Here is a 25,074-nt window from a genome sequence, read left to right on the forward strand (position 1 = left end):
GGTTATCCCAAAAAATAATTGAAATTAAAAAAAATAAAGAAAAATTACATGAAAAATATCAAAATTAAAAGAATTAACCTTAAAATTCCAAATATAAAATAAAAAACTTGAACATTTAACAAATTAAAGAGTAAACAATAAAAAGTAAAGACTAAATAGAAAAAATTAAAGAGTGGAAACTTCTAACAATGCATAAATAATTCCAATTAGACTTTATAATCGAGTCAACAGGTTGATCCATGACCCAACCCATTTTTTTGGATTAGGTCAGGTCAAGTCATTTTTACATTCAGGTAACTAAATATGAGAACTTAACTCTGTTTTTTCAGGTTGGATTGGGTTGGATTTACGGATTGGATCAACTTTTTGCCAGGTCTAATATTGAATGGGCAAAGAGATATAGTTGTATTTTGGATCTAAATGATTTTCCTTTTGATGTTGGCTGAATAATAAAAACTTTATGCGGCCACTCCTCCACCTGGAGTTTTGATTAAAAAAATAAGAATTTTTTTGATGGCGGGTCTGAATTCCTTTGTATATGTGACAAATAAAGGAAAGGTCCCTCATTGCAGTTACAATGAGTACCGGTTGAATTAATACTTAGGGTGGTTTATTAAGGCACCCTCTAGTCTCATGTATTTATTAAGACCTACCATTAAGTTTGCATACTACTAAACACCCCCTTCTACTTTGCAACAGTTTTACTTAATTGACCTTCCATTGGGGATTGTTTGTATATCCATGTAAGAATGGTCAAGTGATGGTCCCTCTTTTCTAGGGCTGCAAAATGCAAATGCTTGTGGGTCGTAGATTGGATAACTTCAGAGATTCATCTAAGACTTAATTAGGATGGTCTGATTAGAGTGCTTTAAATGAAGACTGTTGAGACAATTTTAGTCAAAGTTAGGCTTTAGATGGTCTATCGATTTGGGGGACTCAATAGATTCATCACAACTCATCCTAGAGTATATGTGTCGTCCTTATCTTCCACCTTGTAGTAGTGGTTTTCACACATAGAGGCTAGGGAGAGGAATTTGGGAATTTCTTTTGAGCTCCAAATTGGTTTTTTCACCTCCTAAGTTATTACTTAGAAAACCACAATAAATAAGTTATCGTCTACTTTTCGGTAGGGGTGCAAGTTCAGACCTTTATCAGTCCCTATGATAACGCATCCAGTCTAACCGTGATAACGCATAGGGACCGTCACCTTTCTAATAACGCATCCGGTCTGAATTTCTTAACTTAGGTTCTCTCCTTACAACCCTTTAATCTCACCTATTTCAACCGTCTAGTCACTTTGTTCAAATGATCCCAATGTTCAATTTTTATCATACCACCAGCCAACTACAAGTTTTCTCCCTTATTCTCTCTCCCTTCTGCAATCCAACCCTCCCACCGGCATCCTGCAATTTGACCTACTAATTACTGAAGCGAATAAAGAAAGGGACTAATTAATTAATGAGGTTGAAGAAGAACGGCCCTTCTTCTCTCTCCTTTCTGCAATCCAACCCTCCCACCGCCACCCTGCAATTTGAACTACTAATTAAATAATGAGGTTGAAGAACGAAAGTGAAGAAAGAGAGAGAGAGCGGGTCACCTGACCACCAGCCAGCTAATTACACCGTCACCGAACAGAGGTTGAAGAAGAACGGAAACGAAGAAAGAGAGGGAGAGCGGGTCACCGGATCACCAGCCAGCTACTTACATTGTCACCGGACCACCAGCCAACTGCAAGCTCTCTCCTTCCAAATCTTCAATCCAGCCCTCCCACCGGCACCATTGCAATCTCCTTTGAACTACTAATTAATTAATAAAGAGAGGGAGAGCGGGTCACGGACCACCAGCCAACTACAAGTTCTCTCACCTACTTGCGCCGTAATGAACACCGGCGCCGGAGAAAGAAGTGGAGACGGAACGACAGTGAACAGAGTATTCGAATGAACACCGGCGCCGGAGAGAGAAGTGGAGACGAAATGACAATGAACAGAATTTTTTGTGGGAACTTGCGCAGTTGCAGCGGCACGCTCAGACTGGGAACAACCATATGGTCGCCAGAACGAACACCGGCGCCGGAGAAAGAAGTACGACAGTGAACAGAGCTAACCTTCGAACGAACACCGGCGCTGGAGAAAGAAGTGGAGACGGAACAACAGTGAACATAGCTTTTTGTGGGAACTTGCGCAGTTGCAGAGGCTCGTTCAGACTGGGAACTACGATATGATCGCCGGAACGAACACCGGTGCCGGAGAAAGAAGTGGAGGCATCGAATGATGTGGAATGGACATGATAGGTCCCGGTAGCAAGAAACAGTTCTTTTTTGGGTGAGAACAAATAATAATTATCTGAACAAATCTATTGGAGAGGTCTTTAGGAGACCCAATCACCCACTGCATCGACACACTACATCAAATAAACGACGAGTATTTACGACATCCACTTTTCAACTACCACGTAAACACATGCCACTATAACTTAAACACGTAAATTCATAACTATACAACTTAAGTAAACCGGACACAATTATGCAGTGGTTGTTGCCATCACATATACTTTGAGTTGGGCTTGGGGGTTCGAGTGGACCTTGTGGGCTTATCAATGCCCACCCCTTCGAGAGGGAGCTTGTCCTCAAGCTCCAAGTCAGGAAACTGTTGACGCAACTGTTTTGTAGCTTCTCAAGTGGCATCTTCAACAGGCAAATGCTTCCAACGAACTAAACATTATTCAACAAAATTATCACCATGTTTGACCCAATTGATCAAGAACTTGCTAAGGTTTTAAAATGATAAATCCATCATCATTCACTGGAGGCAAGTTGAGGGGCTGATTGGCTTGGCCTCCAACATATCACTTGAGCAAAGACACATGGAACACTGGGTGAATTCTTGTTGTTGCTGGCGACTACAATTTGTACGCCATTGGTCCTATCTTTTGCAGAATGGGAAAAAGGCCATAAAAACGACTTGATAACTTTTGATGAGCTCGCTTGAAGACCATTTGCTGACGGTAAGGGTGCAACTTAAGGAGGACCATATCACCTACTTCAAAAGAAACCTCTCGATGTTTTGAGTTTGCTATTTGCTTCATCCGATTAATGGAGGTTTCCAGGATGGTCTTGAGTTGGCAGAGTAACTCATCACGGGTGATGAGGCTTTGGTCAACTTCATGTATGGGGGAAGAGCTATTGTCATATGCTGGAATTGAAGGTGGTAAACGGCCATAAAGTGCCTGGAATGGAGTCATTTTTGTAGATGCATGGTATGTAGTATTGTACCAGTATTCAGCCCAAGCTAAAAATGTGCTCCACTTGTGCGGCCATTGATGAACAAAGCAACAGAGATATTGCTCAACACAATGGTTAATGACCTCGGATTGACCATCCATTTGTGGATGGTAAGATGAACTAAGCATCAATTTGGAACCCGATAACTTGAAAAATTCCTGCCAAAAAGTATTGATGAAAATTGGGTCTCGATCACTGATGATGGATCGAGGCATCCCATGAAGCTTGACAATGTTCTCAACAAATTTTTCTGCCACCACTTGCTGTAAATGGATGTGTTAAGGGAATAAAATGAGCAAACTTACTGAGCCTATCAACAACCACTAAGATGGTGTCTTTTCCATTTGAGCTTGGTAGTCCTTCAATGAAATCAAGAGTGATATCATCCCATACTTGGCTAGGGATGGGTAGAGGTTGCAAAAGTCCAGCTGGTGTTGCAGTGTCTGCTTTGAACATAATCATGCACAGCCTTGTACATTTGTGGCCAATAGAATTATTGGTGCAGTCTCCTATATGTTCTTAAGACCCCTGAATGCCCCACAATCCTGGAGTCGTGGACTTCATATAATAATCGAGCTCTTAATGTTGGATCGGCAGGAACCACAATTCTTCCCTGGTATAAAGGTAACCCGTCACGCCGTATAAAAGAGCTGTGTGGACTATCACTTTCCCTTTTTCCCATTGTTTGTATGTAGTTGTCAACTTTAGAAGCTTGCCGAATGTTATCCCATGTATTCACAACTGAGAAATGAATGGCATTTAACAATGGACTGTCACTCTTCCTTAACAATGCATCTGATGTTGAATTCTCATGTCCAGGACGATAGGTGATTTCATAGTCATAACCCAGTAATTTAGCCACCCATTTTTGTTGTTCTAGAGTTGCAACCCGCTGGTCCAAGAAGAATCTTAGGCTTCATTGATCAGTCTTGATGTAGAATTTCCGCCCCAATAAATATGGCCTCCATAATCGAATAGCTTCCACTATGGCCAATATCTTCTTAGCATAGGTGGACCATGATTGCTTTGTCACTCCCAATGCCCTCCTCATGTAAGCTATAGGCTTGTTGTTTTGAGTCAGAACCGCGCCAATCCCATCACCTGATGCATCTGTTTCTATGGTAAAAGGTTCTGCAAAGTTGGGCATAGTTAATGTGGTTGTGGTAGTCATGGCTTGCTTTAATGCAATGAAAGCTGTCTCGGCCTCCTCATGCCATTGCCACCACTGATTTGCTTCTCCTTCGAGGTGAAAGGAGGCTAAGTGAATTTTCTAGTCTTCGACAATCTCTTAAAACTCAAAAAATTGATTCACACGGTTGAGCCATTCCGTCGGGTCATCTCTAGAAAATTTGGGAAATTCAAGCTTTGCGATCTTAGAGGAGAAGGGTCTCTTGTTGTCGTTGGTATCTCTACGTGTTTGACTCTGCGCTTCCTGATTATCATTGTTGTGACTTGGTGAACCGTGGCTCGAAAGCAAAGCCTCAGATAGCCAAACGATGGTGCCTTCCAAGCATTGAATTTTATCTGTTATTCCCACTTCCAACTTTTGCATTCCCTCTTGAACTCCTCCAAATCCTTTCTCCAAAATTTCAATTCTCTCTTTGTTAGTTGCCATTCAAACATTGCTCTGATACCAATGATAGGTCCCAGTAAGTAGTAAGAAAAATCAACACAGTTCTTCTTTGGGTGAGAACAAACCACAAGAATAGGGATAATACTTCTCTGATTCATTTATGTCTGCTCACCCCTTTTTAAACAACCGGTACCAACAATTGAAAAACTGAACAAAGCTAATGGCCAAGTCTTTAGGAGACCCAGTCACCCACTACATCGAGACACTACATCAAATAAACGACCAGTCTTTAGATGACCCAATTTCCCACTATACATAAACACATACTACTGTAACTTAAACATATAAATACACAACTACACAAAAGCAAACTAGACACCCAACGGACACAATTATGCACTGATTGCTATCACATATACTTTGGGTTGGGCTTGGGGGTTCGAATGGACCTTCTGGGCTTATCAAAACACCGACGCCGGAGAAAGAAGTGGAGATGGAACGACAATGAATAGAGCTTTTCGTGGGAACTCCCCGCGAACCATCAGTCTCTACATTAGTTTCATGCGTAAGGAGAGAGATAGAGCGGAGAACGCCACTAACCGGTTAAAAGTTTAACGCAAGGAACAAGAAAAGAAAAGGAGAGAGTGTGGAGAACGCCATTAACCGGTTAAAAGATTAAGCTGAGCTATCCAACCACCGGTTAAAAGATTGGTGAAAAGAGCCCGAATTACCCCAGCTACCGGTTGAAAGATTGGTGAAAAGGAGAGAGAGAGAGAGTGGAGGAAGTCGGAAGATTTGTCCGAATGTGGTATTTATGTAATTTTAAAGAAAAAAAGGTAAAATTCACTGTTAGATTCCTTGCATTCTCAAGCATTCTATTGTACTCGTTTCAGCTTAATAGATTTGTATTGATATTGATATTGATTATTATGGTTAAAATGGATTTTTTCTTTTTTACATGAAAAATAAAAGAATATGGATAAATACATCAATAAAAACTTATAAGGGTAATTACATTTACATGGATAAATAATTTATCAAAAAACGAACGAGGCCTTAATGTATGGTTTGGGAATGTGCATGCTAAGGTTTCTTTTAAGATTTCTTAGGGTTGTGTTAGTCATTTGATTAGGGCTTTGTGTCACTTAGCACTCCGTATGGCTGTTGCTATGCCTTCCTATGGTCTTCTTTCCTTGGGTGATCTACATAGCCCACAAGAATCCTATCCACATCTACCCACATGACATTACAGCGGTACATTGGGAACATGTTCATGGGAAGGATTCTTGTGGGCAGGAGATCTAGAGTCTTTTTTTTTTTTCTTGTGTGTTGTTCATTCTTGCCAGTTTGATTGTCATTGCTAGGCATGTTATTGCCCTAGCCTGACTTGGCCCAGGAATCATTGGTGTCCAGCCAATGACCCCAGGCCCATTTCGGGCTGGAATTGGACCTACATTTCAAGCCCAGTATGCAAGCAAAGTTTTAGCTGAGTTTTTTTATCCAACTTCTCAATTTCAGACATTAAAGAGCCCACAAATTCCTTAAATTCTTATTCACTAAAAGTTAAAGTGATAAGCTTTTTAGTTTAGCATCTTCTCAACTCTTATCAAATGGCCTTTTAGATTGTATTTGGTATGATGGAAAATAGGAGAGAAACAAAAAGTTGAGGGAACATTTTTAAGGAAACTTACAAAATTTGTTAAGAAATTTCCCCAAACATCTTGTTTCTCTGTTTAATTTCTATCAAACCAAACATATACTTATCACACAGTCTGCAACCTGGATTTTATTATCAACAATAATGATTAAGAAAGAACAAGAAGAGACTCCTTATTATTAATAGGAAGATCCTACAAGGTCATCACTGCTATCTTCATTCATTACAACAACAACGATTTCCCAAGCATTGACCACCAGTATAACCCGCTTGGTTACAATTGGCGTTGCACTGCGGTGAACTGCTGCATCCCACAAAGTAGTTACATTGAAGAAAGGTGGATGGTCCTGAGTAGTCTGGGTACTAAACTTGATCCTTAGACTCCACCATATTCACATTGTCATGAATTCCTGCATAACAACAATTTTAAATTTAGAAGCAGGGAAATGAGTCTGATTTAGGTAAGACCTATGTCAAAGTCCACAAATGCCTAATCCAACCTAGGGATGACAATGGAGCAGGTTTGGGGACGGTATTGCAAATTGCAGATTCTACCTGTTTCCTAAAATCTCTCAATTCATGCCCGCCCCAAAATTCAAAACCCTCCTCACATTCAAGGGTATGGACATGTTGGGTTTAGAACCCAAATAAACAAATAAACAACAAAAATTTTAATTATTTGATTAAGACATGTAAAACTCACAAACTATCAATTATCCTTCACATAAAATTCAAAATATTATTAAATTAAAAACGTAATACATAAACTTTATATACTTTCAAACAATATAATATGCAAGTTATGGAGGGTTGGAATTAGCCTAATACTGTACCACACCCATACCCATACAACTTGTAGAATCTCAAAACCCACCCTGCCCCAAAACCCACTCTTCAAGCAAAAAAGAAAAAAAAAATGCCCATTAGGGTGGGTACCTACTGAGTAAGATAGAGATTTTTATCCCTAATCCATGTATCCAATCTTGCTTAACAACACAGGAATGGTTTATAGGAGTAAAAATGTGCCATACTAGTGTAGGTTTTAATTATTGATAGAATAGATAATACAAAATTGGATGGGGATGAATGCATATCAGATAAGATAAAACTACTACGGATTATGCTTTTGTGTGTCTGTGTGAGTGAGAGAGAGAGAGAGAGAGAGAATTCTAATAAACTTGCTTATTACTAACCAATGGACCTCAAACAATGAGCAGAGAAAACTAGGCAAGAAAATGCTAGAAAGAGAAGCAGAGAAAACAATGTGAATATTTTTGTTAAAACTTTCAAAAAGGAATATAAATGTAAATGGGTTTTGGCAGTTACAAATTGTAGACAGTTTCAAGTAATTAATACTTTTAAAATTTTCATTGAATAACTTTAAAATTTGAATATTTTTTATATGAAATGAATAATTTTAAAATATGATACATTTAAATTATCTATTGAATAAATATAAAATATGATAACTTTTATTAATATTTTGAAACAGAAACATAACTGCCTAATGCCAACTTTTCTATTATAGGTAGGTACATGTTATTAATATCTGTAATTCTATATTAATGCTTGTAAATGGTTCTACTTGAATAAATTAACTAGTGGGGCCCCGTGCAATGCACGGGACAGAGCACCCCGCCTTATTCATCAATCTCGTAAGTCAAGACACTCTACTCCATCCCCGTCTTGACCTTAGTGGCAGGGTGGGTTCAAGGCGAGGTACCCATTCCCCATTGGGGATGGGAAATCCCAAAATTTCCCTACCATGAGGCAACCACCTAAAAAAATATAATTTATGAATATTTTACAAATAGGACTATGGGAATTTGTGGGTATTTCAGAAATTGAATTATGACAATTTGGGAGTATTTTATAAATGAAATTATGGGATCCTAGGATTATAAGGATATGAGGAAAACTTAGAGATATTTTAATAATCAACATTAAATCTATAGATATTTTAATAATTTACCACCGGGTTTAGGGAATTATATGCAAATCCCATCCCCAATTTGGGGCAAAAATATTTTCCCTGTCCCCACTCCAAAATTTATAATTTTCAAAAACCCCAAAAAAATATTTTCCAATTAATTTAACAATCAAATAACAATAAAAAAGTGATACTTTCTAACATTTTAATTAATGTTTAATTTATAAATTATAAAAGTTACAAAAAACCAATTTACCATATAATGATCAAAATTACCAAAATTAATTATAAATATTTCCAAAAAACAATATCTTCAAAATTTTATAAAAACAAATTATTATTTTCCCTAAAAATTTTACTTAAATTAATTATTTGTAAATGAACTTTTGGTAAATAATTAGCTTTTATAATTAGATAATTTAACAAAATAAAATTAATAAAATCTACTAAATTAATAATTACTACAAATGAAAATAACAATAATTTATATTAATTGAAAAAAGCAAAGTAAATAAGAATATATATTAATTAAATAACAATAAACTACACTAACCCGGTTAATTGAATAAAGCATTTGAATTCTGGATGGGTCAGGGTTTACTTTGAGTTAGACCCGACCCATTATAGTCATAAGCGAGTAATCGCATAGAGCCACTAATTTTAGGTAGATTATCAACAAAAATTGAAACACTAAATACCAACAAATTATAATATTGGACCATAATTTAAGCACTAAATATCAATAAGCAAAATAAGCAAGAAAATATATAAATAAAATGGAATTTCAAAATCAAACAAAAAGAAATTTCACTGAATTACATAAATAAAAAAGGAATTTCAAAATCGAACAATAAGAACAAATGGATATTTTACTTAATTACATAAATAGAACAGAATTTCTAAATCTAAAAATAATATCAAATGGTATTTTCAGTAAATTATATAAATAAAATGGAATTTTAAAATCTAACAATAATATCAAATGGATACAAAAACTCGCTAATTCAGAAATTTCACTAATTTTCAGACTTAACGTAAGTAATTAATTTTACTAATTATTCTCACTAATTCTCCCAATTTTCAATAACTATTTTGAATTTTTAGATTTTGTTTCTTTTCAATAATTGTTTTAATTTCATCATTTTCACAATTTTCAGATTTCAAAATAATAATTGAAAATTTTAGTTGAATTTAGTAATTATCAGAAATTTCAGAATTATAATTGTTTTTTGTTTTGAGAACTCAGTAATATTATAATTCTCAGTATTATAATTACCAAAGATACTAATGTCTGAAACAACTAAATTTAATAGCTAAGACTTAAAAAGCATTAAAATTGAATATAAAACATTAAAATTATTGAATGACTGAAAACATTAAAACACAATTATAATTTTCAGTTATAATATTATAATATTTAATTACTGAAAATAATATTTAATATTATCAATTATAAAAATCAGTAAATATTAAATATAATCATTAACGTAATCTGTAAATATTTAATAAACACGACTAATTCATTAACGTCATTCAGTGGTTTATATTAAAGTAAATTGGACCTTTTTAATTATTCAACAATTCTTAATCATCATTAAATCTTCAATTCTTCAATAATTTTGTAATTATTAGTTTTTGTAATTACTATGACTTTTTAATTATGGGAAATGGGATATGAATAACCGATCAGTACTCTAATAACTGTTTAACATTAACAACAAACAAAATGATTTTAATGAGATTGCGTATTACTAACCAATGGACCTCAAACAATGAGCAGAGAAAACTAGGAAGAAAATGCTACAAACATAAGCTTGGAGATAGCATTTCTATCTGGGAACAGAGAAATTAGAAGAAATCCTCTCATAGGCAAGTAGTAGAAGTCATGAGTTTTATAGTGGACTTGAAAGAAAGCTTATTAATTATAGAACCTTGGCAGTTAAATGTGAATATTTTTATTAAAACTTTTAAAATTGAATGCAAATGTAAATGCGTTTTGGCAGTTACAAATAGTAGATGGTTTCAAGTTATTAATACTTTTAAATTTTTTATTGAATAATTTTAAATTTGAATATATTTTTATATGAAATGAATAATTTTAAAATATGATACTTTTAAATTATCTATTGAATAAGTATAAAATATGATAATTTTTATTAATATTTTTACACTGAAATGTAACTGCCTACTGCCAATGTTTCTATTGTAGGTAGGTACATGTTATTAGTATCTGTAATTCTGTATTAATGCTTGTAAATGGTTCTACTTGTATTGATTAGCTAGTGGGGTTTTATGCCATCCATGGGATGTAGCACCTCTCCTTGTCCCTCGTCCCCGTAAGTCAAGACACTCTACTTAATTGATTCAACTCAAATCAAACTATATTTTGTCCCGATTAGTTCTGCAACTTGGGCGGACCTAACCTCACCCAATCCTAATTTTTGCATGGGTCGGGGCTGAGTTTTTAGGCTGCAGGTTATATCTAGGCCAGGAAACTTGGGTCTGATCTAAATTTGGGTTGGACTTTGTGCATATTTTTAATCAATTGAATTCCTAAACTGAACTATAAAGGTCAACAAAAGATGGCTATACAAAAATATATTCATAATTTTTTTTATAAACTTAACCAATCTGTTTAAGCTCAACTAAGTCCGATTCAACCCAATTCAAACTCAAATATATTCCTGATTAGAGATGTATTGGATTAAGCTTGATTTGAGCTTGGATTGACAAATCCGGACTTAACCTTGGATTGGACGAAGCCTAAATGTATCCTAAATTGATCTTCAACCAGATAACCAAGGAACGTTGGGTGGGGTAATGGCCTTTCTTGTTCTTCTCCATCCAACAATTAATATTATCTATGCCGAAACTTGTGTTAAAGTTGGTTTTGACGACTAATGATGATAAGAGTTGGTGTTGAGTGTGTTCTATATATTTATTTTTTATCTTTATTCATGAGATAAACTTGAAGTAAGGTGATTGAGCTTCTTACTTCAAAGTCACTATCCTGAATTTCATAAAACAAATCTTCAAAATTGAGGTTCATAGTACAAATCTGGCCCATTTTTGAGCAGCCACACTAGGGCCCCATTCACTTTTTGGTAAGTTATCTATCCGGGTAAATGCACTTACCCGGGCAAGTGTTTCCTACGTGGGTAAGTGCATTTACCCATGTTCTTAAATTTTCTATGTAAATAAGGCAATGGCCATTTTAGCCATAAAAATTAATTATTAAAAAGGTTTTTTTTTGTCCCATTCAAGTGTTAGCAACTTTCCCCTCAGGTGGGAAAGTTATTTATCCACCTAGGAGATGGGTATCATTTACTCAGGTGAGTGATACACAGGAAAATAAACTTTCCCTAATCCCTACATAAATCTGAAAAAAGAATATGAGATTTTTGGTCAATGGGAACTAAAATCTCATTGATCAACTTCTCCCCTCTCAAAATTCAAAAAAAAAAAAAAAAGAATGCTCGCTAAGTTGTGTAGATCCCACTCATTGGCCAATGATCACTTACATTATTAGTAGTAGATTAATGAAACAGTAGTGGTTACTTAAAAAATGAAAGAAGATAGGAATCAAATTGAAAATGATGGATGAAAACACACATGGAATGGATGAAATTGTCATTTTCAATATAGGTATAGGTATGTTGATAAGTATATAGATATGGAATAAGGAAGAATAAATTAGAGGGGGGGGGGTAAAGAGTGAAAAGGTAAAATTGAATCATTAAGTAAACCTAAAGAGTGAAACTGTCATTTTTAATATAAGTGAAAAGCATTAAATGAAAAAGCAAAATTACATTTTTACTATCGAATTTGAAATTTGAATTCAGACAATCAATACTCTTTGCAACCTTATATAAGTTGAACAAGAACAGGAGAGGGGCAAGTGTTGAAAATGAGAGCAAGATATTGTATTTTTTTTTTTATAGTCGGTTGGAAGAAAGGATGTGGTACGCACGAGGACACTACCACACGTACCAATAAGACACTACAGTCACACATCGGGAAGGCTTGTGGGCAGTAGATTGGATAACTTCAGAGATTCATCTAAGACTTAAATGTATTAAGCTATTAAGATGGTCTGAAAAATACATATCCTATCGGGTCTGGTTCGGATCCGGTTCTAGCTGGTCTCAGCCCAGACCCGACCCGCTAACAGCCCTACCCTTATGGTGTTTGCAACAGAGAAGTGGTGCGCCTTTTTGTAAAGATTTGTGTTTGGGCATGTGACGCACAGGATTATTTGAGGTGTTTTAGTGTCGTGGTTTGGGAACGTGGCATGCTAGGGTTTCGTTTAAGGTTTTCTTAGGGTTGTGTTGGTCATTTGATTAGGGCTATGTGTTATTTAGCACTTCGTATGGCTGCTGTTATTCCTTCCTATGGTCTTATTTCCTTGGGTGATATTCCTAGTTCACGGGTCTCCTGCCCACAAGAAACCTATCCACATGACATTACAGTTGTACATTGAGAACATCTTCATAAGAAGGATTGTTGTGAGCAAAAGATCTAGAATCTTTTCTTTTTGGTGTTGTTCATGTTTGCTGGCGTGGTTCTCATTGCTAGACATGTTTTTGCCTTAACCTGGCCTAGCCTCGGAATCATTGGTGTCCAGCTAACGACCCTAGGCCCATGTAGAGCTGGAATTGGGCCTACATTTCAAGCCTAGTATGCAAGCAAGATTTTGGCTGAGTTTTCATCACGACTATCGTATGCCAGGTAGCGACACTTTGGGGCTGTTTAATTACTGTTGAAGTTGAAAGCTTCTTGCTTTGTATTTTAGTAAAATTTTTCTACCCAACTTCTCAACTTCAGCCATCAAAGAGCAAACTCCTCAATATTTTGTTCACTGAAAGTCAAAGTAATAAGCTTTTCAGTTTAGCATATTCAATTCTTATCAAATGACCCCTTAGGTTGTATTTGGTTTGATAGAAAATATAAGAGAAACAAAAAGTTGAGGGAACATTTTTAAGAAAACTTAAAAAATTGGTTAAGAAACATCCCCAAACTTCTTGTTTTTCTCTTTAATTTCTACCAAACCAAACATAAACTTATTATACAGTCTACAACCTGGATTTCATTATCAACAATAACAACGAAGAAAAAACAAGAAGAGGCTCTTTATCATTAATAGGAAGATCCTACAAGGTCAACACACCCATCTTCATTCAGTACAACAACAACGATTTCTCAAGCAGTGACCACCCGAAGGATAACCCGCTTGGTTACAATTGGCTTTGCACTGCGGTGTACTACTGCATCCCCCTAAGAAGTTGCATTGAGGAGAGGTGGATGGTCCTGAGTAGTCTGGATATTCAATTTGATCCTCAGACTCCACCATATTCACATTGTCATGAGTTCCTGTATGACAACAATTTTAAATTTAGAAGCAGAGAAATGAGTCTGGTTTAGGTAATACCTATGTCAAGTCCATAAATGCCTAATCCAACCTAGGGATGACAATGGGGCAGGTTTGAGGATGGTTTTGTAAATTGTAGATCTTACTTGTCTCCAAAAAAACTCTCAATCCATACCCGCCCCAAAACCTATAGTGGTGGATTTTGAGAATCCAAACTCTCCCCGCACATGAAAATGCAAAACCCTCCCAACATTCATTGGTATGGTTAAATTGGGTTTATAAGCCGAATAAACAAATAAACAAAATTTTCAATTATTTGATTAAGACATATAAAAATCACAAACTATCAATTATCCTTCATATAAAATTCAAAATATTATTAAATTAAACACTTAATACATAAAGTTTATATGCTTTCAAACAATATGTAGGTCGGGGAGGGTCAGGATTAGCCTAATACCATACCATACTCATACCCGTACGTGTTGTAGAATCCCAAAGCCCACCCCTGCCCCAAAACCCACTCCTCAAGCAAAAACGAAAAAAAAAAAAAATGCCCCATTAGGGTGGGTATGGGTGGTTACCCACTAAGTAGGATAGAAATTGCCATCCCTAATCCAAATATCCAACCTTGCTTAACAACACAGGAATGGTCTATAGGAGTAAAAATGAGTCATACCAGTGTAGGTTTTAATTATTGATAGAATAGATAATACAAAGCTGGATAGGGATGTATGCATATCAGATAAGATAAAACTACTATGGATTATACTTTTGTGTGTGTGTGTGTGTGTTTGTGAGAGAGAGAGAGAGAGAGAGAGAGAGAGAGAGAGAGAGAGAGAATTCTAATGAGCAGAGAAAGCTTATTAATAATAGAATCTTGGCAGTTACAAGTTATTACAACTTTCACATGTTCTGTTGAATGATTTTAAAATGTGAATATTTTTATTAAAACTTTTAAAATGGAATGCAAATGTAAACGGGTTTTGTCAGTTACAAATTGCAGACAGTTTCAAGTAATTAATACTTTTCAATTTTTGTTGAATAATTTTAAAATTTGAATATTTTTTATATGAAATGAATAATTTTAAAATATGGTACTTTTAAATTACCTATTGAATAAATATAAAATATGATAATTTTTATTAATATTTTTAAACTGAAATGTAACTGACTAGTGCCAATGTTTCTATTATAGGCAGGTACATGTTATTAATATCTGTAATTCTGTATTAGTCTATACTACTTTAAAAGTACGAATAGCCTTAAGAATATTTCTGGAATTTTGTGATGACAAAATTTACCCCTCTATATTTAAACTTATTGATAAAATATGAAGGCAAATAGGGTAATTAGTTATTGATAGTAAAGAAGCTGAAAAGAGTTAACTTTAAGATATTTAATGCATTCAATTATCTCTTATTAAATCAAATATTTAAGGTATTGATTTGCATTTACCTTCATTGAATCATATATTTAAGTCTTCTTTGTTTTTTCTGATCATTAAATTCTATAATTAAATACATACATAATAAATTAATATTTTCAATAATATAAAAACTTATACTTTTAAAATCTACCTGGAAAAATAGTATTTTCATCTAGGTGGTGGTATGAAATTAAACCATTTGGGTCAAATGGGTCAATCCTTGTTTCCACAATTAAATAATAAAATTAAAAAATATATAATACAAAAATATAAAAAGAATTGGCATGTCATTAATATTGTATATTCATTATAGTAAACAAAAATAAGTATGAAACAAAAGAAGTATTTTTTGTAAATGATGAAAATGGAATGCCAAAAATTAAAATCAATCTAAAAATGAAATGATGTCATAATCAAATAATAAAATAAGAGAGATGAGATTCTCTTTATTTATTTTTTATCTTTGTTCATGAGATAAACTTGAAGTTAGGTGAATGAGCTTCTAACTTTGAAGTCACTATCCTGAATTTCATAAAATAAATCTTCAGAATTGAGGTTGGTAGTTAGGCACTCAAGTACAAGAAGTTTTGGACTCTGATGTCTGTTCATAGTACAATAGCACATTTTGGGCTTCTCATGTCTTTTCGATATGTCGGCTTTTGGCAGATAGATCTACCATAAACCAAACGAGAAAAAGCCGAATCACGGTCTGTTAAGCTTGTAAATAGCTGACAGACTGCACGGAAAAACACACCAAATGGGGCCTAAGTTTACTCTTGAAAGACGTACCTATGTTTGAAAGGAAATATAATCTTCAGTTATTTAGAAGGAACCCTGATTAAGGATTTTTTGAAAGTCCTCATTTACACGAACTCGTATGTGGCTATTGGATAGCAACGTGATTTCCGTTTTTGGAAAGATCATATTTGTATTGATGATGTGATTGCAAGTGGCTGACAATTTATGAGTTGGTTCAGTGGTAGGTTGAGAAGGGAGAGGGAGAGAGAGAGTCAAGGAGAGAGCAGGGTTGGGGTAACTGAGCAAGGAGAGGCATGGTGAGTTAGACTGTTTTGCTATATATACATAGATAGATTTTAAATTTTCTATTGAATAATCTTAAAATTTGATTATTTTTTATTAATACTTTTCGATGGTGCATGATCTAGAAGTCCATGCTAGAGGACAGCTCGGACGCCAGACTATGTAGGTCGCTTGGTCGAGCAAAAATGAAAGAAAGAGGATCAGAGTACCCGAGCTACTTTACCCAACGTGGGCACTCCAATGCTTAATTCAAGGAAGTGGAGTTTTCTTTGAGAGCTAGAGAGCTTGAGTGTTAAATCTCATGTATACCTTATAAGGTTGGAGATGAGGCCCTTATATATGTGAGCTGCCATGAGCCTTACGAAATGCGTCCAGGATCTTCGGCCCATCTGGTTCGTAGGTGGTTTCACACTTGGAAGTGGACTCTATTTAAGCAAGTAATTGCTATCTAATCCTGCCCGAAGCAGGCGGGATGATAACCCGCTCTTCCTATGTGACATTGTGATCCCATGGAATTCAGATGCTATAGCCCCGCTTAATGGAGAGGTTGCTTGGCACATTAGGTAGGTCACTAACCGGAAATAGGTTAGATTGGTGAAAGCAGGGCATCTCTTACGCCAACTTGAGGTCTTGCCTAGCTGTTCGTAGTTCAACCTGTCGGGGTGGTGTTGAGGTCACTGATGCAGTTGTAAAGTGCCCGAAGTGCTCTTAGGGTTTGCTTGTGTGGTGCCAAGGTGTCATTCTACTGTTCTACAATGCCACATATCACAATATCATTAGAGGATCAAATTACCTCTCATCACTTTTTATTTTTAATAATAATTATAATTAAATGAAAGTATATAGATTGAATATACAACTATAATTATATTGAAATGGATATAGATGCTATTAAGAAACGTTATGCAATTTAATGGAGTAAGGAAGATGGGAGAGAGACATTGGCATGAATTGTTGGAGGAGAGCGGCATAATTAATGATGAGAGATAATCAGGGGAGTTCATCTAAAAGAGCAAAGAGAGTTAGTAGTAGTTAATCATGAGAAAGAATGGAAAGTGCCTTAAAACTGATTTCCTACTTGAGAAATTCTATATTTTTAACCAATAAAAGACAAGAAATTTCAGAAAGAAACGTATTTGTTGAATTACAACATAAAAGATCAATTCCCTTCTTGAAGCATATATTGGTTCCCTAGGGGATAATATATGCATTGTCTTTCTTTTATTTCCTAGCATTTCTTAAGTGTATTCCTATAGTTCATACTCCAAATAAACAATTAAATTATGTGTTTTTAATATGTTCATAGTTTCTTTATGTTCATTTAAGTCTTAAGGTTTGTGTTACAGATACATTTGCATATTGATATGAGCTTCTTTAATGTATTCATGTTTATCTTACTTATTACACCATATCCATATGTGTGTCCAAAACATCTATGCTACTTTAAAAAGTACGAATAGCCTCAAGAATATTTTTTCAATTTTGTGATAACAAAATTTACCCCTTTATATTTAAATTTATTGATAAAAATGAGGGCAAATAGGGTAATTAGTTATTGATATTAAATGAGTTGAACAGAGTTAAAGTATTCAATGCATTCAATCATCTTTCATTAAATCCAACATTTAAGGTAATTAATTTGCATTCACTTTCATTAAATAATATATTTAAGGCTTCTTTGTTTCTTCTCATCATTAAATTTTATAATTAAATACCAACATACTAAGTTAATAATTTCAATAACATAAAAACTTATACTTTTAAAATCTACCTGAAAAAAAATAGTGTTTTCATCTAAGTGGTGCTAAAAAATTAAACCAATTGGGTCAAATGGGTCAATCCATGTTGCCACAATTAAATAATAAAATTCAAAAATATATAAAATGCAAAAAATATAGAAATTAAAAAAATGAGAACACTTTTAACATCATATATTTGACATATTAAATGAGGCCTAAGTTTCCTCTTGAAACACATACCTATGTTTGGAAGGAAACGTGATAAGGATTTTTGAAAGTCCTCATTTACATGAACTTGTACGTGGTTATTGGATAGTAACATGATTTTCGATTTGGGAAAGAACATCATATTTGTATTGATGGTGTGGCCTATTGCAAGTGGCTGACAATGTATGAATTGGTTTAATGGTAAGCTAAGAAGGGAGGGAAAGAGAGAGTCAAGTAGAGAGTAGGGTTGGGGTAACTAAGCAAGGAGAGGCATGGTGAACTGGACTATTTTGCTATATATACACAAATAAATTTTAAATTTTCTATTGAATAATCTTAAAATGTGACTATTTTTTATTAATACTTTTTTATGGTGCACGATCTGGAAACTCCCTGTTGGAGGATAGCTCGGATTCCGGACTATGTAAGTCGCTTGGTCGAGCTATAAAAAAAGAGAGAGAATTAGAGTACCTGGGCTATTTACCTGGCATGGGCACTCTAATGCTTAAGTCAGCGAACTAGAGTTTTTTGAGAGCAAAAAAACAAGAGAGAGCTAGAGAGATTGAGTGTTAAATCGTGTGTGTACCTTATGAGGTTGGAGGTGAAGCCCTTATATAGGGTTGTGTTTTTCATTTGATTAGGGCTTTGTGCAATTTAGCACTCCGTATGGTTGTTTCTATGCCTTCCTATGTTCTTTCCTTGGGTGATCTGCCTAGCTCGGGTCTCCTACCCACAAGAATCCTACCCACGCCTACCCATATGACATTATAGTTGTACATTGGGAACATCCTCGTGGGAAGGATTCTTGTGGACAGGAGATCTAGAGTCTTTTTTTTTTTTTGTATGGTTCATGCTTGTCGGTTTGGTTGACATTGCTAGGCATGTTTTTTCCCTAGCCTAGCCTGGCCTAGGAATCATTGGTGTCCAGCCAACGAACCCACGTCCATGTAGGGCTGGAATTGGACTTACATTTCAAGCCCACTATTTAAAGGTTTTGGTTGAGTTTTCATCACGACTACCATATGCCAGGTAGAGACACTTATAGGGCTGTTTAATAAATGCTGAAGTTGAAAGCTTCTTGCTTTGTATTTTAGTAAAATTTTTCTATCCAACTACTCAACTTCAGCCATTAAAGAGCCCACAAAATGCTTGAAATCTTATTCACAAAAAGTCAAAGTGATAAGCTTTTCAGTTTAGCATATTCAACTCTTATCAAATGACCCCTTAGGTTATGTTTGTTTTGATAGAAAATAAGAGAGGGTCGCGATTAGCCTAATACCATACCATACCCATACCCATATGGGTTGTAGAATCCCAAAACCCACCTTGCCCCAAAGCCCACTCTTCAAGTAAAAAAAAAAAAAACGCCCCATTGGGGTGGGTATGAGTGGGTACCCACTAGGTAGGATAGAAATTGTCATCCCTAATCCAAGTATCCAAGCTTGGTTAACAACATAGGAATGGTCTATAAGAGTAAACATGTGCCATATGAGTGTAGGTTTTAATTATTGATAGAATAGATGATAAAACTTCTATAGATTATACTTGTTTGTGTGTGTGTGTACGAGCGAGAGAGAGAGAGAGAGAGAGAGAGAGAGAGAGAGAGAGAGAGAGAGAGAGAGTTCTAATGAGATTGCTTATTACTAACCAAAGGACCTCAAACAATGAGCAGGGAAAACCAGGCAAGAAAATGTTACAAATAGAAGCTAGGAGGATAGCAATTCTATCTGGGAACAGAGAACTAAAAAAAAAAAATCCTCTCATAGGCAAGTAGTAGAAGTCTTGAGTTTTATATTGGACTTGAGGAAAGCTTATTAATTATAAAATCTTTGGTAGTTACAAGTTATTAATGGTTTCACATGTTCTATTGAATGATTTTAAAATGAGTATATTTTTATTAAAACTTTTAAAATGGAATGTAAATGAAAATGGGTTTTGGCAGTTACAAATTGTAGACAGTTTCAAGTAATTAATACTTTAAAATTTTTTATTGAATAATTTTAAAATTTGAATATTTTTATAAGAAAATGAACAATTTTGAAATATAATACTTTTAAATTATCTATTGAATAAATTTAAAATATGATAATTTTTATTAATATTTTAAATTGAAAATGTAATTGCCTACTGCCAATGTTTCTATTATAGGTAGGTACTTGTTATTAATATCTGTAATTCGGTATTAATGCTTATAGATGGTACTACTTCTATTAATTAACTAGTGGGTTCCTGTGCGATGCACGGGATGGAGCACCCCCCTTGTCCCTCGCCCTCTGTAAGTAAAGACACTCTACTCCATCCCCACCCTGACCCCATTGGCGAGGTGGGTTCTGGGCGAGGCACCCATTCCCCTTCGAGTATGGGAAATCCCCAAATTTTCCCCACCATGAGGCAATCACCTAAAAAATCTAATTTATGGATATTTTACAAATAGGACAATGTGAATTTAGAGTATTTTAAAAATTAGATTATGACAATTTTGGAGTATTTATAAATGAAGTTATGGGATCGTAGAATTATAAGAATATGAGGAAAACTTAGAGATATTTTAAAAATCAATATTAAATCTACAAATGTTTTACTAATTTATCATCGGGTTCAAGAATTATAAGCAAACCTCATCCCCAATTTGGAGCAAACATACTTTCCTTGTCCCCACCCCAAAATTTATAATTTTCCCAAACCCGAAGAATATTTTTCAATTAATTTTAACAATCAAACAACAATAAAAAGTAATACTTTCTATCATTTTAATTAATGTTTAAATTGAAAATTATAAAAATTACAAAAAACCAATTTACCATATAATTATCAAAATTTCCAAAATTAATATCAATATTTCCAAAAAAAATATCTTCAAAAATTTATAAAAACAAATTATTATGTGTTCATACTTTCTTTAAGTTCATTTAAGTCTTAAATTTTGTGTTACAGATGCATTTGCATATTTATATGAGCTTCTCTAATGTATTCATGTTTATCTTATTACAGCATATCCATATGTATGTCCAAAACAACTATGCTACTTTAAAAAGTACGAATAGCCTCAAGAATATTTCTTCAATTTTGTGATGACAAAATTTACCCCTTTATATTTAAATTTATTGATAAAAAATGATGGCAAATAGGATAATTAGTTATTGATATTAAATGAGTTGAAAAGAGTTAATTTTAAGATATTTGATGCATTCAATTATCTCTCATTAAATCTAACTTTAAGGTAATTAATTTGAATTCACTTTCATTGAATCATATATTTAAGGCTTCTTTGTTTCTTCTCATCATTAAATTTTATAATTAAATACAAACATAATAAATTAATAATTTCAATAACATAAAAACTTATACTTTTAAAATCTATCTGGAAAAAATAGTGTTTTCATCTAGGTGGTGGTAATAAATTAAACCATTTGGGACAAATGGGCCAATCCATATTGTCACAACTAAAAAATAAAATTCAAAATATATAACATGCAAAAAATATAAAAATTGAAAAAAGGAGAATGCTTTTAACATCATATATTTGACATATTAAATGAGGCCTAAGTTTCCTCTTGAAACACATACCTATGTTTGGAAGGAAATATAATCTTCAATTATTTAGAAGGAAACATGATAAGGATTTTTTGAAAGTCCTCATTTACACGAACTTGTACATGGCTATTGGATAGCAATGTGATTTTCATTTTTCGAAAGAACATCATATTTGTATTGATGATGTGGCCTATTGCAAGTGGTTTATAATGTATGAATTGATTCAATGGTAGGTTGAGAAGGGAGAGGGAGAGAGAATCAAGTAGAAAGTAGGGTTGGGGCTGGACTGTTTTGCTATATACATAGATAAATTTTAAATTTTCTATTAGATAATCTTAAAATGTGACTATTTTTTTATTAATACTTTTTGATGGTGTGTGATCTAAAATCTCTGTTGGAGGATAGCTCGGATGCCAGACTATGCAGGTTGCTTGGTCGAGCTATAAAGAAAGAGAGATGATTAGACTATTCATGCTATTGTACCTGGCACGGACACTCTTATGCTTAAGTAAGCGAACTAGAGTTTTTTTAGAGCAAAAAAACAAGAGAGAGCTAGAGAGATTGAGTGTTAAATCGCATGTGTACATTATGATGTTGGAGGTGAGGCCCTTATATAGGGTTGTGTTAGTCATTTGATTAGGGATTTGTGCCATTTAGCACTTCGTATGGCTTTGCTATGCCTTCCTATGATCTTCTTTCCTTGAGTGATCTGCCTAGCTCGGGTCTCCTGCCCACAAGAATCCGACCCACGTCTACCCACATGACATTATAGCTGTACAATAGGAGCATCTTCATGGGAAGGATTCTTATGGGTAGGAGATGCGGAGTCTTTTTTTGGTGTTGTTCATGCTTGCCGGTTTGGTTGTCATTGCTAGGCATGTTTTTTCCCAAGCTTGGTCGGGCCCAGGAATCATTGGAGTCCAGCCAACGACCCCACGCCCATGTAGGGATGGATTGGGGCTACATTTCAAGCATAGTATGCAAAGGTTTTGGCTGATTTTTCATCACGACTACCATATGCCAGGTAGAGACACTTTGGGGCTGTTTAATAACTGCTAAAGCTGAAAGCTTCTTGCTTTGTATTTTATTAAAGTTTTTCTACCCAATTTCTCAACTTCTACCATTAAAGAGCCCACAATTTTCTTAAAATCTTATTCGCTAAAAGTCAGAGTGATAAGCTTTTCAGTTTAGCATCTTTAGCTCTTATCAAATGACCCCTTAAGTGGTATTTGGTTTGATAGAAAATAAGAGAGAAACAAAAGTTGAGGGTACACTTTTAAGAAAACTTACAAAATTTGTTAAGAAATTTCCCCAAACTTCTTGTTTCTCTCTTTAATTTCTATCAAACCAAATATATACTTATTACACATTTTGCAACATGGATTTCATTATCAACAATAACGATGAAGAAAAAACAAGAAGAGGCTCTTTATTATTGATAGGAATATCCTACAAGGTCAACACAATCATCTTCATTCAGTACAACAACAACGATTTCTCAAGCATTGACCACCTGTATAACCCGCTTGGTTACAATTGGCTTTGCACTGCGATGTACTGCTGCATCCCCCTAAGAAGTTACATCGAGGAGAGGTGGATGGTCCTGAGTAGTCTGGGTACTCAATTTGATCCTCAGACTCCACCATATTCACATTGTCATGAGTTCCTGCATGGCAACAATTTTAAATTTAGAGGCAGAGAAATTTGTCGTGTTTAGGTAATACCTATGCGAAGTCCACAAATGCTTAATCCAACCTACTTCCAAAATCTTGTAGTGGGTTGGATTTTGAAAATCAAAACCCTCCCCACACATGAAAATGCAAAACCCTCCTCACATTCAAGGATATGGGCAAGTTGGGTTTAGAACCCGAATAAACAAATAAACAATAAAATTTTTAATTATTTGATTAAGACATGTAAAAATCACACACTATCAATTATACTTCACATAAAATTCAAAGTATTATTAAATTAAACACCTAATACATAAAGTTTATATGCTTTCAAACAATATGCAAGTTAGAGAGGGTCGTGATTAGCCTAATAACCTACCATGCCCATGCCCATACGGGTCATGATTAGCCTAATAATCCAAGTATCCAACATTACTTAACAACACAAGAATGGTCTATAAGATTAAAAATGTGCCATACCGGTGTAGGTTCTAATTATTGATAGATTAAATGATAAAATTGCTATAGATTATACTTGTGTGTGTGTGTGCGTGTGTGTGTGTGTGAGAGAGAGAGAGAGAGAGAGATAAAACTCTAATGAGATTGCTTATTACTAACCAATGGACCTCAAACAATGAGCAGAGAAAACCAGGCAAGAAAATGCTACAAACAGAAGCTTGGAGGATAGCATTTCTATCTAGGAACAGAGAACTAAAAAGAAATCTTGTCACAGGCAAGTAGTAGAAGTCCTAGTTTTATATTGGACTGGAAGAAAGCTTATTAATTATAAAATCTTTGGCAGTTACAAGTCATTAATACTTTCACATGTTCTATCGATTGATTTTAATATGAGAATATTTTTATTAAAACTTTTAAAATGGAATGTAAGTGTAAATGGGTTTTGGCAGTTACAAATTATAGACGGTTTCAAGTTATTAATACTTTTAAACTTTTTTTGAATAATTTTAAAATTTGAATGTTTTTATATGAAATGGATAACTTTAAAATATGATACTTTTAAATTATCTATTGAATAAATTTAAAATATGATAGTTTTTATTAATATTTTAAACTGAAATGTAACTGACTATTGCCAATATTGTTTCTATTATAGGTAGGTACATGTTATTAATATTTGTAATTCTGTATTAATGCTTGTAAATGGTTCTACTTGTATTAATTAACTAATGGCGCCCCCATGCGATGCACGGGATGGAGCACCCACCTTGTCCCTTGTCCCCCGTAAGTAAAGACACTCTACTCCATCCCCACCTTGATCCCATTGGCGGGGTGGGTTTGGGGTGAAACACCCATTCCCCATCGAGGATGGGAAATCCCCAAATTTTCCCCACCATGAGGCAATCACCTAAAACAATTTAATTTATGGATATTTTACAAATTGGACTGTAGGAATTTGGGGTATTTTAGAAATTGGATTATGAGAATTTGGGAGTATTTTATAAATGAAATTATGGGATCTTAGGATTATAAGAATATGAGGAAAACTTATAGATATTTTAAAAACCAATATTAAATCTACAAATGTTTTACTAATTTACCATCGGGTTTAGGGAATTATAAGCAAACCCCATCCCCAATTTGGGGCAAAAATATTTTCCCTGTCCCCACCCCAAAATTTATAA

The 25,074-nt window shown here is 34.5% G+C and overlaps 2 long non-coding RNA genes across 2 annotated transcripts; both read right to left on the bottom strand.

The window, feature by feature from the left end:
- Window positions 1-6,658: 6,658 nt before the first annotated feature.
- LOC148871053 (uncharacterized) lies at window positions 6,659-7,762 on the bottom strand. Its single transcript, XR_016107595.1, has 2 exons — window positions 7,704-7,762; window positions 6,659-6,920 (listed from the first exon to the last, which is right to left on the bottom strand). It is a non-coding gene; the product is annotated as an uncharacterized LOC148871053 (long non-coding RNA).
- A 15,400-nt stretch (window positions 7,763-23,162) lies between these two features.
- On the bottom strand, window positions 23,163-24,188 carry LOC148871054 (uncharacterized). The gene is made up of 2 exons (XR_016107596.1): window positions 24,050-24,188; window positions 23,163-23,424 (listed from the first exon to the last, which is right to left on the bottom strand). It is a non-coding gene; the product is annotated as an uncharacterized LOC148871054 (long non-coding RNA).
- Window positions 24,189-25,074: the final 886 nt, after the last annotated feature.

This window comes from Nelumbo lutea, chromosome 2 (assembly GCF_056320005.1).
Source record: "Nelumbo lutea isolate HS-2025 chromosome 2, American lotus-T2T, whole genome shotgun sequence".
Lineage (NCBI taxonomy): Eukaryota > Viridiplantae > Streptophyta > Magnoliopsida > Proteales > Nelumbonaceae > Nelumbo > Nelumbo lutea.